The sequence below is a fragment of the Triturus cristatus genome, chromosome 2_1 (genome assembly GCF_964204655.1).
Source record: "Triturus cristatus chromosome 2_1, aTriCri1.1, whole genome shotgun sequence".
Taxonomy (NCBI): Eukaryota; Metazoa; Chordata; class Amphibia; order Caudata; family Salamandridae; genus Triturus; species Triturus cristatus.
Genome location: NC_140581.1, coordinates 1,110,068,477 through 1,110,081,968, shown reverse-complemented (window position 1 = coordinate 1,110,081,968; position 13,492 = coordinate 1,110,068,477).

The following is a 13,492-nucleotide window of genomic DNA, read 5'->3' as shown; positions in this document are numbered from 1 at the left end:
CAGCCAGGTCCCATGAGGGAGAACTTGCCTGCAAATCTTTGTATTCCACGACACAGCTGCTGCTACTGATTCCCTGCAACCATGTCAAGGGCTGTGGAGAGGTCACAGCCATTCACCCTGGAGGAGAACCTGGCTTTGCTGGATGTGATCCTCCCACAGTACCCCTGGCTGTATGGGCGAGCAGGTTATCAGGTGAGTGCAGAGTCCACTAGCACAGACTGTGTCCCTTTTTTGTGACTGTGACTTCTGGCATTGTGTCCAGGTGTAACACACATGCTATGTACTGTAGGGGGGGTCCCAGGGGGGGGAATGCCTGATGTCTCCCAGCAGTGCCCAGAGACAGGAGGGGTGTGTGCAGAGTCCTCCCAGCAGTGCCCAGAGACAGGAGGGGTGGGTGCCTAACACTCCCAGCAGTGCCCAGAGACAGGAGGGGTGGGTGCCTAACACTCCCAGCAGTGCCCAGAGACAGGAGGGGTGGGTGCCTAACACTCCCAGCAGTGCCCAGAGACAGGAGTGGTGGGTGCAGAGTCCTCCCAGCAGTGACCAGAGTCCTCCCAGCAGTGCCCAGGGACAGGAGGGGTGGGTGCAGAGTCCTCCCAGCAGTGCCCAGAGACAGGAGGGGTGGGTGCAGAGTCCTCCCAGCAGTGCCCAGAGACAGGAGGGGTGTGTGCAGAGTCATCCCAGCAGTGCCTAGAGACAGGAGGGGTGTGTGCAGAGTCCTCCCAGCAGTGCCCAGATGCAGGAGGGGTGGGTGTGATGCACAGTGTGAGCCTTGATCATTGATTGTGTCTTTGCCCTCATTCCACCTGTGTACTTTCACTGGCACGTACTGCTTTTGCCCTTCCCCAGAGGAGAATGTCCCTATGGCAAAGGTGCAATGCATTGGCTGCATGACATGCCTTGTTGTAACCAGCTAATTTTTTCTCATATGTGTCTCTGTGACATGTTGCAGGTGTATTGATGTAGTGTCACTTGTTCATCCTCACAGGTAGGCGCCTCTGCCAAGGAGCAGATATGGCTGACCGCCGTCAGCGCCGTGAGGAGTGCGGATGGTCGGAAGCGGCGCCTGTCCCAGGTGAGGAAACGCTGGCAGGATATCCGGTGCTGGACGCGGAGGATCGCACGGGTCCTGCTGGGTACTCACCTGAGAGCCATAAGAACCGCGGGCACCGCCGTCTCTCCCACATCCACAAGCGTGTGCTGGCGGTGGTATTTCCAGACTTGGACAGGCGCTTACAGGAGATGCAGCAGCAGGAAGGGGGTAGGTACATGTGTGTTTGTTGTGTTTCACCAGCATTTGTAAGTGCACTGTTCTATGGATACACTGCCAGGGTTTAATGGTGCTGTGCAGATCCTGTTACCCACAGTATTGCAGTGCTCTCCTGCCGCCCTTCCCCTCCTTGCAATGTGTTCCCTGGTCTGTGTGTAGTCACTTCGTCACAAGGTTATGTAGCCTGGCACCTTCTCTACGTGTACAATGCCTGCAGCATCATGTGTGGGGGTGGTGTGTAACAGGTTTTGGGACCTTGCCTGTGCCCTGTCCAGTTCTGGACTTGTGGGTTCCATGTCAGTTGGCACTAATGCTGAGTCCAGACATGGGAGTTAGTCTCTCAAGTGTGAGGCCTTACAGCACGCATGTCCTATGTGGTGGCCTGTGACATGATGTGCATGAGTGTGCGGTACGCATAATGCAGGGATGGTAGCGCGTGTTGCAGTCATTCCCATTCAGGAGCATGGAGTTGTGTGGCCACTACTGTCCCCAGGGGCATATTTTCCTAGGTATCATGTGTGTAATCCGAAAATGTCGACAATCTCTGTGTCTACAGCATAGGTTGTGCTCTGTGCCATTGTCCCATGGCCCAATGTATATTGACGTGAAATGTAGTACAAGTGTCCACTGTACAGCCTGACCTGATTTTCCTTGTTCATACTCACGGTGGCCATTGCCTGTGTGTCTTGTTACAATCATCTGATAATGCCCATTTGTACATGATTCTTTGGACAGGCGCACCTTGGGTATTTTGTGTGCAATATTGAATTTTTGCATCCCATGTGTATTTCACCCAGACTAAGAGATGTAAGTGCTTCCTGTGTCTCCAAAGAATTGTCTCATGTAGGGGGTGGGTGGTGCGGGCATGGCTTACATGTCAAAACCTGAAATCTCCTTGCTAGGACTGGCCAGTGTGTGATGTTTGTCTGGACATACACTCAAGGTGCAGTGAGCCAGTCAGGGTGGGCATGTTTTCAGTATTACCTATGCTGCATGTGCCTCTAGTTCCTGGATATGGTCCCTGCTCATCCCTATTTCCTGCCACGCTGTGTGGTGCAGATGCAGTGCTGGATTGTCCCCAGGGCCTTGCTCCTCAGTCAAAATTCCATTTCATCTCATTTGCTATTGTGTCATGCTCTCCATAGTTTTTCAGTGGCATGGTGAGTCAAACAACTGTGTCTTGCATGCCCTACATATGTACCTTGTTTTGTAGATGTAACTCTTCTTTTGTTTCAGGCTATGCACTGTAACCTATGTAGATTGGACTCATGTGACATATGTATACAGGTGTATGATTAATTGCTGTCTCTTCACCCTGCCCACAGCATCGTCGGGGGACACGGAGGGAGACATGGGCACAGACGAAGCAGAGGGACCGAGCACCAGTGCCAGCGGTGACATCGTGGCTGGCACATCGAGTGGGACTGAGGCGGAGGAGAGTGAAGCCGGGGACCTGCCGACTGGCACAACAGAGTATGAAGCTGACGGGTCCGAGGATGATCTCTCCGAGTGGGCGGAGGCTGCACTACCATCTGACAGCGGCACAACATCTCGCCCCCTCCATTGCCATCAGCCACCTCCCACTTGCTCGTGTCCCTTCCCAGCGTGCCCAGTCACCGCATGTCTCCTTCCTGCCAGGCACCGCACCCCCTGCCCCTGTCTCCACTGCTGCCACCAATGCAGAGTCTGTGGACATCCAGCGGCAGTTGCAGATTGGTCAGGCTGCGATCCTTAATGTCCTCCATGGCCACAGCCAGGTCCTCAACAACATGGAGGCATACTTGGCGGGCATTCACTCATCGCAGGCTGACCAACGCAGCTTGCTGAGGTCGATAGACTCGACACTGACTGCAGCAGTGGGTCTTCTGCAGCGCTTCATCCAACCCCCTACCCCTGCCCCATCCACACTTCCCACTCCCATGCCTGTCCCATGCCTGTCCCACGTACACCCAGACGTCAGCATGCACACACCACGACGGACACAGGCACCACACCAGCAGGGAAGGTCACCCGCACACCTCCTGGCACGCACACACAGGGTGAAGTAGGCACACCCACTGGGTCGGGGGGCAAACGTAAGACACGCAGCCAGAGTGGGAGTCCGCATTCCTCCAAATCCACTCCCTCCAAATCCCCTCCCCTCAGCTCTCCTGGCCACATATCACACAAAGACTCCTTCATGGCCGCTCTGTCCCTGAGCCCCACAGTGACACCACCCCGCAAGCGGTCAAGGGAGTCCCCGGTCAGGGTGGTTGAGTCCCCCCCCTGTCTACACCCTCCCCCAGTGGCGCTGCGACCCATCCCTCTGACCCCCCCCCCTCCTTGGGGCCTGTGGTTCCTTCGGGTGCAGGGGATTCCCTGGAGGACCTTGCTAATGTGTGCAGCGAGATCCTGGACTCCGAAGCCCTGCCCCACCCCCTGTGCTGGAGTCCTCCATCCCTGCACCCACGACGCCTACCCTTCGCCCTCATGTCCCTGCGGTGTCTGGTCCTTTCCCCCCACATGATGCCCTCACCCTTGTGGAAGACGACGGTATCTAACTGTGCAGGCAAGCTAGGGGACACGCATCCCACTGTGCCCCCCATCCAGTTGTGACTTCTGGACTGCCCTATGGGCTTTGTAAATATTGAACTTCCTACAAACAAGATTTTTTGGATCATGCTGAATAAAGCAATTTATTTTTTTCCCTTGGAACACTACTGCTTTGCTGGTATTGCTGTTGGTGGGGCTGCTACATGGTTGTGGGTGGTGTTCATGTGTTGGGTGTGTGGGAAATGTAGTAGTGTGCTGCTCATAGGGGGGACCCTGGGATCTGTGTGCCATCACACGGTGTTAGCTAGGTTTCTCTGTTCATGTAAGCAGTTGCTGCATGGTGAAATTGTCCCAAGGTGTATTCCTTCCTCTGTGTACCCTGACATCTTCCCTGCAGGGTGTTCCCAATATTTAGCGCTGAGCTGTGTGTACATTAGCTGGGTGTGTGACGGACTCCTTCAACTTTGCACATGCATGCTGAGCGATGTCTCCACCTGCATCATTCGTGGCATCCTTGGTAGTCATTGTACTTGTGTATGTGGACTATTGACATGACTTCATGTGGACATGTTTTCTTTTCGGCGCTATGCATGCGTATACTCTCAGCCTCGACCACATGTGGTACATGTACTGCAGGGTCTTTGTGCACCTGACTGACATTTGTGGGCATGGTATCTGTGGCTACTCCACCCTTTGCGTTCCATGGGCACTGCTGGGAGTGTTAGGCACCCACCCCTCCTGTCTCTGGGCACTGCTGGGAGGACTCTGCACACACCCCTCCTGTCTCTGGGCACTGTTGGGAGGACTCTGCACCCACCCCTCCTGTCTCTGGGCACTGCTGGGAGTGTTAGGCACCCACCCCTCCTGTCTCTGGGCACTGCTGGTAGGACTCTGCACACACCCCTCCTGTGTCTGGGCACTGCTGGGAGGACTCTGCACACACCCCTCCTGTGTCTGGGCACTGCTGGGAGGACTCTGCACACACCCCTCCTGTCTCTGGGCACTTCTGGGAGGACTCTGCACCCACCCCTCCTGTCTCTGGGCACTGCTGGGAGTGTTAGGCACCCACCCCTCCTGTCTCTGGGCACTGCTGGGAGGACTCTGCACACACCCCTCCTGTCTCTGGGCACTGCTGGGAGGACTCTGCACCCACCCCTCCTGTCTCTGGGCACTGCTGGGAGGACTCTGAACACACCCCTCTCATGTCTGGGCACTGCTGGGAGGACTCTGCACACACCCCTCCTGTCTCTGGGCACTGCTGGGAGGACTCTGCACCCACCCCTCCTGTCTCTGGGCACTGCTGGGAGGACTCTGCACACACCCCTTTCATGTCTGGGCACTGCTGGGGGGACTCTGCACACACCCCTCTCATGTCTGGGCACTGCTGGGGGACTCTGCACACACCCCTCTCATGTCTGGGCACTGCTGGGGGGACTCTGCACACACCCCTCTCATGTCTGGGCACTGCTGGGGGGACTCTGCACACACCCCTCTCATGTCTGGGCACTGCTGGGAGGACTCTGCACCCACCCCTCCTGTCTCTGGGCACTGCTGGGAGGACTCTGCACACACCCCTCCTGTCTCTGGGCACTGCTGGGAGGACTCTGCACACACCCCTCCTATTTCACAATATGTACGCTTAGAACATACACGGGTGTGGGTTCGCTCCATGCATACGCGGGTGAGGGTACGGGTCATACTTACACTGTTGGGGTTGGGGGTACGTTCCATACGTACGCGGGTGTGGGTACGTGTCGTACGTACACTGTTGGCATGGGGGTACGCTCCATGCATACGTGGGTGAGGGTACGGGTCGTACTTACACTGTTGGGGTGGGGGGTACGCTCCATGCATACGCGGGTGGGGGTACGTGTCGTACTTACACTGTTGGGTTGGGGGGTACGCTCCATGCATACGCGGGTGGGGGTACGTGTCGTACTTACACTGTTGGCATGGGGGTACGCTCCATGCATACGCGGGGGAGGGTACGGGTCGTACTTACACTGTTGGGGGGTACGCTCCATACGTACGCAGGTGTGGGTACGTGTCGTACGTACACTGTTGGCATGGGGGGTACGCTCCATGCATACGAGGGTGAGGGTACGTGTCGTACTTACACTGTTGGCATGGGGGGTACGCTCCATGCATATGCGGGTGAGGGTACGGGTCGTACTTACACTGTTGGGGTGGGGGGTATGCTCCATGCATACGCGGGTGGGGGTACGTGTCGTACTTACACTGTTGGGGTGGGGGGTACGCTCCATGCATACGTGGGTGGGGGTACGTGTCGTACTTACACTGTTGGCATGGGGGTACGCTCCATGCATATGCGGGTGAGGGTACGGGTCGTACTTACACTGTTGGGGGGGTACGCTCCATACGTATGCGGGTGGGGGTACGTGTCGCATGTACACTGTTGGCATGGGGGGTACGCTCCATGCATACGCAGGTGAGGGTACGGGTCGTACTTACACTGTTGGGGGGGGTACGCTCCATACGTACGCGGGTGTGGGTACGTGCCGTACGTACACTGTTGGCATGGGGGGGTACGCTCCATGCATACATGGGTGAGGGTACGGGTCGTACTTACACTGTTAGGGGGGTACGCTCCATACGTACGCGGGTGAGGGTACGTGTCGTACGTACACTGTTGTCATGGGGGTTACGCTCCATGCATACGCGGGTGAGGGTACGGGTCGTACTTACACTGTTGGGTGGGGGGTACGCTCCATGCGTACACGGGTGGGGGTACGGTCCGTACATATCCGTACCCACGCTGTGGAATGCTTGTGCGGGCCATCCCCAGGCCTTTGCCACGTGGGTACGAGCCGTCCCGCCATTGTTGGGGTGACGTAGGTGTGGGCGTGGTACGACTCGTACCCACGCTCTTAAGGCGTGGGTACGGGACGTACCTGTATTGTTGTGTTGCCGGTTCGCGTCGTCAAGAACTTCCGTTGTGGCGGTCGCTGGCTTAGCTGGACACGCCTCCACCCCCTCGTAGTGACCAGGGCCTGAGGGTCAGGTATGTCCAGGGCATGTGTGCTGTGCGACTTTGGTGGGGGTTTTGTGGCCTGCCCTGGTCCTGCCACCCCCCCCTTTCCCCCTCCCTTTGTTGTTCTGACCTTCTGCGGCATCTGCGTCCGAACCTGTAGAGGAGGTCGACTGCTATGAGGGCCGGGATGACACGTAGGTTCGGGTCCATGTCTGTCCATCGCGTACAGGTACTCCTTGTTCGCGTCGTCCTGTCTGTCCGTCGCGTACAGGTACTCCTTGTTCGCGTCGTCCTGATTTCCCGGCAGTTTTTGGCAGCCGGAAAATATTCACCGTGCGGGATGACGTCGGTGCGAATCGTGATTCCTGGTTCGTGAATGGCAGGCTGCGTGCGTCCCGACGTCACGTCGGCGCTTTCCCGGTTCGCATTTGTAGGTTTATTTTCGTCGGTCGGGGTTTTGTACGATTCGTACGGAAATAGTATTTCCGTGCGAATCGTAATTCCATGTTTGTATATTTAGACGACCGGGTACGCGTCGGACGGAGAATATGCTCCGTCCGATGGCTCGTACCTGGTTTTTACAGGATCGTGATCGGCACCTAAACCTTCTCCTGCTATACCCCAAAGGTCAGGAATGCCATCCTTGTGGAAACCCATCAGTCTCCATCACTCTCACACTTCAGGAAATCCAGCAAGCCCTGCTCATCAAGAAACACCTTCTTAAGATGTTGCTAAGGTTCATCTTGCCCTATGCATCGCAAAAATGTGCACTCTTAACCCCCGCTGGTCTCACCCAGTCCTAACCCACCAGCACCCTACCTCAGGCTCCCACTTTCACACTGCTGATCAATTCCTCCATCGCTTTATATATAGGTTCAAACTGTGCAGGTATGCCTACATTCATCCACATACAAAATGTTCGGGACCTAGAGTTGGGTGAGAAGTGAGTGTAGTAGAGTGGATATGTACGAAGAGTAACAAGGCCAGCTGATTCTCCTCTGTCAAACTCCAACAACCCCTTTAGGATGTAAACAAAGGGTAAGATGGCCAAAGCAAACCCCCAAAAGTGAAAATATTGGAAACAGAAAATAAGTGGTGAAAAATACATATCTTCATGCTAAGCGAGCAGAGAAAGAAACAGACCGTATGCAATTAATAGTTCAATGATAAAATAATAGAGATGCAGCAGAAAAATCAATTGCTGGCAATGACAGTTATGGCACAAAAGAGAATTCAGGAGCATCGCAGGCACTGCCAGTTGGATTGCCAATCAACGAAGTACCTGACTTGGAGCAGTAGGAAGGGAAGAAAACAGAGGCTGCATTAAGAAGAGGAAACTAAGGGCCTAATTTATGGCATTTTGGCATAGGACACCTTGCTGCGCTGCCCTGCCAAAGTGAAAGGGCAGGCATGCAACGTATTTAAGCAATACGGTGCATTCCTGTCCATTCTGCATTCATGCTGCACACATAGAGGAAAATATGAGGAGAAATTAACATATTTCTCCTTATTACACTTCACCTCACTTTGTAAATCTGGGGCAGCGTCATATTCCATTGGTGTTGCGTGGGAAAACCCACGGCAGCCCCCATGGAACGCCCCTGGGCGTAAAATAAGGCAACACAGCGATTTGCGCTGTGTCACCTTACTCATGATTCATGAGGTCACATAAAGCCGCACAGGGTGTCTTTTTGTGGCTTCATAAATCTTAAGTATCGTACATGTACCACTTTACGTGGTTCAAAAGTGACGCAGGGCTATGATAAATAAGCCCCCTAGTGACAATGCAGTTGCCATGTAAAACACGTCAACTTCTACGGCAGGTAATTCTGAGTCACTTGGACTATGGAGGTGGGTCATAAGTGGAAGACGAAGAGGAATCATAAGGACTGAAGCTGGTCAGGCGAAAGACTCCCACTACTACCAACCTCCAATCCCCAAAGCTGACACACAAACTCTAGGAGCATCAGTAATGGATACAGTGAGGGACTGAGCCCCAGATTAGCTTAATGAGGAGCCACTCAGGCAAAGGGGAGGCAACTCAGTGACATCTAAGAAAGATGTACTGATATGAATGGGATCTGCAAGCGCTGTCACTCGCAACGTCCACCACTACAGTAGTACGTGGTAAGGATCAGTGTGAAATGTTTAAGTTAAGGCGAAATGGTGAAGTGGCCCTGGGTGAAATTAAATTTGATCCTGTTTATTTTACCCCTGAGACACTTCTGTATTACAGGATGCACCACAGATGCTGATGCTGTCATGTTTAGAATACAGATTGCACGGGTGTGCCTTTTGCACCTGTGTGATCTCAAGGGGGAGTGCTTTCATTTGCAGGGGTGTGTGGCCACAAGCAAATGAGGGAATGTCTTTGCTCTCCCGCCTGAACTCCATTTCTGACCAAACTGGCTATCAGGAGGCATGCAGATACTCCACCGCATTGACTGCTGCTCTTGAATAGTGTGCAACCTTTGGGAGGTGTCACTAGGGACCCAGGAACCTTCCAGGTGTCCCCGGCAGGCAGGTGCAGTACCATTTGCACCCAGCTGTAGGGGTTCTCTGGCCCCTTAATGAAAGTGTCTGAGTCCGTTGGCAGTGAAAGGCTGAGTAGATGTTTTAAAATACAGCTGTCTCTCACTGTTGAGCTTTCCCAAGTCCAGACACATACTCAAGTATTTGTGCCTGAGCTCAGGAGAGCCAGTGGTGTAACGAACCTCGAGGGGTCCCCCTGCAAAGTACATAGAGGACCCCTCTTCCTGCTCATTCAGGAGCTCTCAGGCCAGTATACTTTGTTAAGGGGGCCCCCTGGAGCTCAGGCACCCCCCGCACTGCGGGGTCTGCGGGGGCCTTTGTTACGCCCCTGAGGAGAGCACCTTTTTTCTGTAATTCCATTGTTGGTTTCAGCCCGCCTCGGACGTACTTGTTGAAACTACACCCAATGCAGACCGAAACAACGTAACATATTAGTGCAATCGGACGTCTAATGCACTTAGTGGTAATTACCATACAAATGATTCGGAAGAGTTTGTGCTGGCAAAGCAAATGCAACCCAACATCCACATCAAATAAAACAGAGTAAAAGCACAGAGTCACCCAGTTTCTAGTTCAAATGATTTGGTTCACATTATCTCCCACTGGCAAAAAAAGATCTTTCAACAAATCATAGGGCCATGCTGCTAATGCATGAACCGATTACAATGAGAGCAGGGGCATGCTGATCAAGTACATCTTGAGGAGTATCATGGCAGGCCCGACAGCGCATGGTGGCCCCCAACTCTTCAAGGGCCCCCTAACCCTCTGAATGGCCCCATTCTGTCCAAGGCCAATGAGTATCTGTGAGATATGGGAGAGTCCAGAACACCTTTTCACATTCTTGTTGGGGGGGGTGCATCATTTTAAGTTATTCTATTGTATACATCAATGCAGTTTCAGGAAAAGCCACTTCAGGTCCCTCAAGGAGAGAGTGCTCAGCCTTTCAGTGTGCCTCACAAGGAAGTCATGAAGAGTTCTTGCACTCACAATTGTCATATTGAAACATCCACTGTAGCAGAGTGATGAGTTCGAGTCATCTATGACAAACACATTTCTAGAACCAATTGGAGCACTTCCATCTATATTAGAAACAAAAGATGGGAGGGTCTATTAGAGCATATCCCTCAGTGCTGATCTGCTGACGTTCCATGCAGTATTTCTTCTATCTACTGAGTGGCAGAAATATGTGTTGTTCTTCTCCAGTTGCTCAAAAGACACTGCTCTCAGGCATGAAGTCTTGTTCCATTTTGCACCTTCCACAAATTCACTGAGGAAGCCCCTACTGAGCAGCAGAGACCCAAAACTCTCAGCCATGGCAGCTGTAGATGTTACTACACGTGAGTGCTGTGCACACATACCAGTGCATTTGCAAGGTACACATGTCTTCTACAGTTCCTATGGAGATTGAGACGGAGCCAGCAAAGGGGGGAAGAGGACAAGAGAATGACACTTACTAGAAGGTGTAGACCATATTTAAGTTGTGTACGGAGCAAGAGTGTTTGTGTATTTTTACATGTGTATGGATTCTATTGAAGAATGAGACTGAGAGTTTGTAATAGTTTATTCAACTCACACAACTCACATAAGAAATCATGGGTTAGTCGTACAGTAGTGAGGAACAAACAACTATGCTCAAGAACTCTTATTATTCATTCCGAAACACCCAGGCTTGTCTAAACCCTGCCATTTTTGAGCTGTTGGCCTGCACTGCTCCTATGCTCCTGGAACACTGCTACATTAAGGCGAGGTGTGAGCCTGGAGGCAGCAGTAAAAAGTGGTACAGTGAATGACACATCTTGTGGCCCACTGTAGATTAAAAGAGGGTGTCCACCCTTGTTTGCACTCGGAAACCTAATGCACCAATATTATATATAGAAAAGACTTGCACTTTTGATTCTTTCTGGAGGGTGAGGCATGTATTTCTGATGTGTGTATGCCACTATGGCTTGATTAAGGCACATGTGTTTCACCAAATTACATCAGAATGCATCTTTCATTTATCAGTATTTCCTCTGAGATTGTTTGGACCAATGTTTCTGGTGACCTCATTTTCCTGTTGATTTGTTATTAAAAACATTTGGTGTTTCTTTGTCCTACACAGACACTAATGCCCATAGACTAACTTGTTATCCCTTTTATGTTTCCTCCGCGTGTTATATTTGTATTTATATGCACATATTCTGTCTGCATTATCAATGTTTTTATCACTTTGTTGCTGGAGGGTCATTGATTTTGAGTGGATTGTGGATTCAATAAAGCTCTTTCTCACGTTTCTGTCCACCCTTCACAATTCAGTTTATTTTATGCACCTTGTAGGGGAGTCCTCCATTTATGTTTGCTGCACATATGTAGGTTGGCTTTGTTTAGTAAATCATGGGATCAAGCCAGTTTTTCTTGCCGTAACGCGTTGTCAAGAAGGCGCATTAAAGCTTATGGTTTGCACTGCTGCTGGAACCTGAGTGAGCCTTATTTTGTGTGACTGTATATATATATATATATATCATGTGACCAAGGCTGCTTGTCAGCCGAAACGCGTCGTCTGGTGTGAATAAACTTTACACCTTCCTGCAGACTACGGAGTGGCTCGTCTTTCTTCCTAGGATATTGGGGAGAACTTCAATGCAATATATATATATATATATAGTATAGTAGCAATACTTGCTGTTCTACTTAAGTTGTAACATACGTACTTGCAGTGTGCCATGTGATCAAGGCAGCAGTCCGGCGGCCGAAACGCGTCATTTGGACCCGATGATGAACACCTCTTTACATCCACTTGGAGCCTGTGCCCGTGTGTTCCTCCAACGTGACCGAACCTTAGGATTTCGCTCTTGGAGATATATAATAAGATACTATAATGAAGTGGGTGAGAATATAATCCCCCCAGGAGCCTTGGATGGCCCCTGGGCTGGCTCCATCAATGTCCCCGGGTGGCCACCCCAGGACATTGCAGTTTGATATGGCATGGTGGAAGCGCCGCTTACATCATGCCATAGCAAACAGTGTGCTCCGCTTTGAGCAAGCAAGAGCATTTTGGTCTCGACATCCCAAAGCAGAGCACACTTAGCTTTTTACACACAGGGAGCTGCATGTCAGCAGCTCCCTGTGTATAAAAAGCAATGCTGGCTCCTGCAGGAGACGAGGAGCTGGCCCGGACCACGGGGGCCTTCAGGCTCCCCCCTTGGTCCTCAACAGAGAGGCCTGGCCCTGGGAGATGGGGTCCCCGGGACGAAAATGTCCGGGAGGGGACCCACTCGTTCCTCCTTCTGTTAAAGAAAAAAAACAAAAAGGACCTGGCCTGGGGAATATCGGTCCAGGAAGGTTGGCCGCGTGGGCCCCCCTTACCAACTGAAAAAAATTATGAAGGGCTGGCCCCAGGGCATGGGTTCTCCGGGCCGAAATTAGCCTCAGTAGGTGGGTCACATGGCCCCCTCCCATGTACAAAAATCAATAAACAAAAATAAAGTAAAGGACGGCTTTCCTTTCTCTAGTTAAAATACCCCAGAACATTTTTAAACAAAAAGAAACTTCATGCCCCAGGGGATGGGTCCCCGGGGCCATAATCGGCCTAGGAAGGAAGGCTGAGCAGTCCCCTCCCCATTTCTTAAAAGACTGGCCCGGGGGATGTGGTCACCGTGGTCAAAATCAAACAGGGGCTACGCAGATCCCCTAAATAAAACATTTAATAAAAAAGGAAAACTCTGGCAAATCACCGGTTGCTACGCCCCCTTGACCACCACTCGGCAAATGTGCTTCCTGGTGCAGAGATAGTTGGGGAATGAAGTCCCCTCGAATGCTTAGGGTTTTTGGGGGCCAGCAGGCCCTCTTGTTACTTCCAGTAAGTCCCAGACAGAGGAACTGCTGAGATGACTTGGAGGCCTCGCCCCCTTTCTACACCACTCTGCAAACATGCTTCCTGGTGCACTTCTGGTTGGGGAATGAATTCCACTTTACTCCTGAGGGCATCAGGACTAAAGTGGACTAATTGTCCTAACCAGGAGGTGCGTTTGCAGAGTGGTGGAGAAAGGGAGCAGGGCCTCTGACAACCCCTAAGTAATCCAGCTGTGTGGGTCTTACTAGAGGTGACAGAAGGGGTAGTTGGTCCCCAAGGTCCCCCAAGAGCCAAGGAGACTTAATACCCCAAATAGTAGTGCACCAGAAGTTGC